This window comes from Carlito syrichta, unplaced genomic scaffold (genome assembly GCF_000164805.1).
Source record: "Carlito syrichta isolate Samal-C Ts95f unplaced genomic scaffold, Tarsius_syrichta-2.0.1 Scaffold310708, whole genome shotgun sequence".
Taxonomy (NCBI): domain Eukaryota; kingdom Metazoa; phylum Chordata; class Mammalia; order Primates; family Tarsiidae; genus Carlito; species Carlito syrichta.
The window spans coordinates 52262-57752 of NW_007254804.1; the positions used below are offsets into that span (position 1 = coordinate 52262).

The window sequence follows — 5491 nt, forward strand, 5'->3', positions numbered from 1 at the left end:
GTTCCAAAAACAGAAGTAAGAAAATAAAAGAACAAACCGAGAGTCAAAAGCCATTTTTTTAATCTTGTTCTTAAACACCAACACAATGATAAAAAAATAAAGGCTGTGTTCTGGAAAGTACATGCTCTAGGTAAAAATTAATCTTGCTGACTTTGTCTTTTCTCTGCTTTTGGCTACCTGTCTCTCCTCTTGGACCAATTCAGCCCCACTTCTTCCCCTATGGGAAGTTCCATAGGGAACAGATCAAGACATGTGACCCTTCCTGATATATATTCCTTTCTCAACCTCTGATTTATATAATTAAAAACTCAGAACCTGCCATTCTCAGAAAAACCACAGGTTTTCATTTCTTTAATAAAATTAATTAGCCAGGCTTGGTGGCTCAGCCTGTAATCCCACACCTTTGGGAGGTTGAGGTGAGTGGATTGCCTTAGCCCGTGGGTTCGAGACCCACCTGGGCAGGCGAGACTTCATCTCTATAATAAATCAAAAAATTAGCCGGGCGTGGTAGCACGTGCCTGTAATTCCAGCTACTAGGAAGGCTGAGGTGGAAGGATCACCGGAGCCCAGCAGGTCAAGGCTGTGGTGGCCGGGAGCAGCCACTGCACTCCAGTCTGGGCAACAGAGTGAGACTCCAACTCAAAAAAAAAAAATAATAAAATAAAATAAAATAAATTATGCACACACATTGCCCCACTTGAGACGGTTGTCAGCAACTCTTTATAACTTTGTTTGCTTCTGAGAAGCAAGTGTGCATTAGGAAGTCTGTTCTAGCCTCAGCTGCAAGTACTCAGGAAAAAGTCAGGACATGTTAAATAAGGTTTTTCCCTCCTCTCACCCAGACTGGGATCCTAACACTTCTGCCAGGTCCAGGGCATTAGATACCTATCACTGGGCTCTATTAGGAGATTTGAAGGGGGCAGCCAAGAAACCTGTTAATCTTTCTAAAACCACTGAGGTTCTTCAGAGACCCAAGGAGTCTCTGGGGGTGTTAACTTATACCCCTTTTGATCCTTCAGCTTCCTGAGAATGCTTGAGCTATTAACTTGGCATTTGTGGCTCAGGCTTCAGACATCTGAAAAAAAGCTGCAGAAACTGGAGGGTTTGGCAGAAATGAATGTTTCTCAGCTACTTGAAATAGTTTCCAGCTGGCCTTCCTGTCTCAGCAAAGAAGGCACAGCTCTGCTACACCGAGGTCTTCTATCTGGGATGCCAGCTAACAAAGGGTAAGCAAGCTCTGAACTCAACCTAGAAAAAAGTCATTCCTCAAATTCCCAAGCCAACCACAAAGAAACAGGTATGGAAATTCCTGGGGATGGTGGGGTATTGCCAGTTATGAATCCCTAGTTTTGCTGAAATTGCCAAACCTCTATACACTGCCATGGCAGGGGACCAGCCCCTGTGATGGACAGCTACTGAGGAACAAGTGTCCCAGCAGTTAAAGATGGCTCTCACTCAAGCCCTGGTTTTAGCTCTCCCAGATGTTGCCAAGCCTTTTCACTTGTTCATTCATGAATAATGAGAAATTGCAAAAAGGGTCCTCACTCAGACGCTAGAATCCTGGAGAAGACCAGTGGCTAACTTCTCAAAAAGACTGAACCCAGTAGCCTCTGGCTGGCCCTCTGGGCCACTGCAGTTACAGCCATGCAGATAAATTAACTTTTAGGCAAAACCTGACTTCAACTGTTCCCCATACTAATGAAACTTTGCTCCAAGGAGCCTCTGGCTGCTGAGTGTCAAATGCTCATATCACTCAATATCAGAGTCTCTTACTTGACCAACCAAGACTAACTTTCTCTCCAGTCAATGCCTCAATGTGGCCATTGCTGCCTGATAACAATCCAGAGATGCCAATTCATTACAGTGAAGATGGGTTGGACATCTCTCAGGGCAGCTGGCCAAATCTTTGGGACACTCCATTAAGCCAGGCTGATGCTGACCTGTTCATGGAGGGTAGCTGCCTGGTAAAAGAGGAAGTCCACAAGGTTGGCACAGCAGTAACCATGGCTCACAATGTAATCTGGTCACAGGCATTGTCTCAAGGTACCTCAGCTCAGAAAGCTGAACTAATTGCTTGACTCAAGTTTTATGCTGGGGAACAGGAAAATGAGTAAACATCTTCACTGACAGCTAGTATGCTTTTGCCACACTTCATGTGCATGCCATAATCTACAAGGAACAAGGACTTATTACTGCTGCAGGTAAGACCATCAAAAACAAGGAAGAAATATTAGCCCTCCTATAGGCCATATGGCTCCCTACAGAGGTAGCCTTCATTCATTGCAGGGGACACCAGAATTTTATCACTCCAGAAGCAACTGAGAACCACCTGGCAGATCAGGCAACTCATAAGGCAGCAGAACTCCCAATTAAACCCCTAACTATCCCGCTAACTAAAACCATTCCAGCTCCTTCTCTCCCAAAACAGCTGACCTATACTCAGGAAGAAGAGGAACAGGTGGACCTAGTGGGAGCTTACAAAGACTCCACTGAATGGAGAATTAAGGACTCTAAAATTATTCTGCCTGAAGCCTTGAAACATGCCTTGGTAAAACAACCACATTCTACTACCCATTTAGGAGATACTAAAATGACTGAGCTGTTAAATTGTTTTTATCATATTAATATCTTAAAAAGCATAGCTGCAACGAGCTGCTATGTGCCCGGTCTGTGCACAAGTCAGTGCAAAACAAGGACTCAGACATTCAGGTGGCATCAGGGCTCAAGAAGTAATCCCCAGAGAAAAATGGAAAGTAGACTTTACTGAAATAAAACTCCCTCAGGCAGGGTACAACTATTTGCTGGTTTTGGTAAATACTTTTTCTGAATAAAGGTCTTTGCCACAAGAAATAAAACTGCACTTATGGTTGCAAGGATTTGTACTAAATGAAATCATTCCTAGGGGGGATTTGGACTCCTCCCTCTATTGGCTCTAACAATGGTCCTGCCTTTACCTCACCCATAGTACAGCTGGTTAGTAAAACACTCAACATTAACTGGACATTGTACTTACTCACCACAAAGCTCTGGACAGGTAAAATGCATAAACCAAACATTAAAATCTACTTTAACCAAATTAATAATAGACACCAGTGAAAAAATGGGTAAATCTTCTGCCTATAACTCTTCTCCATATCCAATGCACCCCCAATAAAGCTGAGTTTACTCCCATAAAATCATATTTGAAAGACCCCCCTCCTCTGTCAACCTGGTTGCAGGATCTCATTCTTCAAAAAGCAAATCACTTATCAATCTCTGTTTAAGTATGTCCAGTCTCTACAACAGGTCCAGAATATTGTCCACATCAACATCCAGGCCACCTTGCCAACTCTGTTTTCCACACCATGTCATCTGCTTCAGCTTGGTCTCTGTCAAAAAGTTCCAGAAGAAAAAAACTGACCCCTGCCTGGAAAGAACTCTACAAAGTCATCCTGACCACCCCAACAGCACTCGCAAGTCAAGAAAGACAAAAAGAATAACATTGCTCCACCTTGCTCAGACACTTAAGATGAAAATCCTCTCACCCTCCATCCTGCTTCAATCACACCACAGGCTGACCAGCCAACGCTCAGCTAAACTGTAAAACTCCAACTGCTTAAAATAGACTAATTTACTGGTTACTGTTATTAATTTTTTAATGCATTGTACTCATTCCTTAACCCTTGCCTTTGTCATTAACCAGTGAGTCAACAAATTGACTCAGGTACAACTAAAAGGGGGGAATGAAATATGTAAAATAATTACAATAACTTGTTTGACATAAGTAGCTCCATTTTGTTAAAATTCTCCATCTTACCTGTCTGCCTGACATAAAAATGAGCCCCTCATTCCATTGGATATGTGTAATTGCTGTAACATTCCCATGGCCACAGACCCACAGCTGCATTCCCCTGAGCTGATCATGCTGACCGTTCTTGCTGGTCATTGAAAACTCCCTAGCCACAAGTTCTGTGTAATTGTATGTCTTGTTAACTGAAATCCAAGAAATTGTTCCTTGTACCCTCACCCTCTGCTATGTAGCTGATTTGCAGTTTTTACCTTTAAAAACTTGTTGCAAACTTCACTTAAGCATCAAGAGCTTTCTTGGTGTGAGTCTACTCTTGACCCATGCATTAATAAAGGGCTTATAATTCAGACTTGGCGTGCTGGCATGTCTCCTTCTTGCACTTCGGACATAACAATGTCATGAACCTGTGTCCCACCCTCCTTATTCAGCCAATCTCACCCAAGCTTCTTTTTTTTGATTGTTTCCTCAAATAATAAAAGTCCTTAAAGGGAAATGTTTTGCCAATGTAGAAGAGATGACACAAAAAACAGCAAATGCACTAAGTCATCACAATTGACAAGTTCAAAAATTGTTTTGAGCAGTGGAAAAAGCATCTTGATAGGCGTGTTGCATCAAAACAGAGTGTACTTTGAAAGTGACTTAAGTTTAAACTTGTAAGGGGGAGGTGAGTGAGGTGCCTGCTGCTCAACTTTGGGGGCAAATAACTGGGATGTGTTTATCCATATGCTCTGGTGAAGCACCGGTGCGTCTTGGGATTCCTTCCAGCTAGTGATTTCTGTGGGTTCCAAGAAGAGGGAGGGCCGGATGGAGGAGATACGGAACTGATGCTGCTGGTCCCCTGGCTCCCGGTGAACTACTGCTCTGGCCTGCTGGGAACAGGACTTCTAAGAGGCAAATATGTCTGGAAGGCTGTGGTCCAAAGCCATTTTTGCTGGCTATAAGAGAGGTCTCCGGAACCAAAGGGAGCACACAGCTCTTCTCAAAATTGAAGGTGTTTATGCCCGAGATGAAACTGAATTCTATTTGGGCAAGAGATGTGCTTATGTATATAAAGCAAAGAATAACACAGTGACTCCTGGCGGCAAACCAAACAAAACCAGAGTAATCTGGGGAAAGGTAACTCGGGCCCATGGAAACAGTGGCATGGCTCGTGCCAAATTCCGAAGCAACCTTCCTGCTAAGGCCATTGGACACAGAATCCGTGTAATGCTGTACCCCTCAAGAATTTAAACTAATGGAAAGTAAGTAAATAAAAGTGGATGTGTGTTCTTGTATTTTTGTTAAGTGGCTTTAAAAACCTTATTGCCCTTGAGTTGCTATTAAAGTGGTGGAGGTTATCCATCATTTTCAAAATACAGGGAATTCAGAGAACTGTATATGTTGTAAAAGCAGTTCCAGGGTGATTATAGAGATTTTGAAGATAACAGGTTTTAACGTCTCTTAATGCAAAGCCTTAATGGGGGAGAAGCTTTGGGGAAAGTGAAAAGGTGACTGCCTTCTTCATTAGATTGAGAGTAAGTGAAAGAAGTTTAAAGTTACCTTTTAAAATACCTTGTAATACTGTGCACTTGTTCAATATAGATTGGTTGGGATACTTAGGTAAAAGTGGGAATTGGGAGGAATTTGGAGATTATATTGATGGACTTTGGCAGCTCATTCAAATAGGCTGGGATGAGACATCCTTGGGATTTGTGACTGGATAGA

The 5491-nt window shown here is 42.7% G+C and overlaps 1 pseudogene across 1 annotated transcript; it reads left to right on the plus strand.

The window, feature by feature from the left end:
- The first annotated feature begins 4626 nt into the window (after positions 1 to 4626).
- On the plus strand, positions 4627 to 5142 carry LOC103270905 (annotated as a pseudogene). The gene has a single exon (XR_505010.2). The product of XR_505010.2 is annotated as a 60S ribosomal protein L35a pseudogene (transcript).
- The last annotated feature ends 349 nt before the right edge of the window (positions 5143 to 5491 follow it).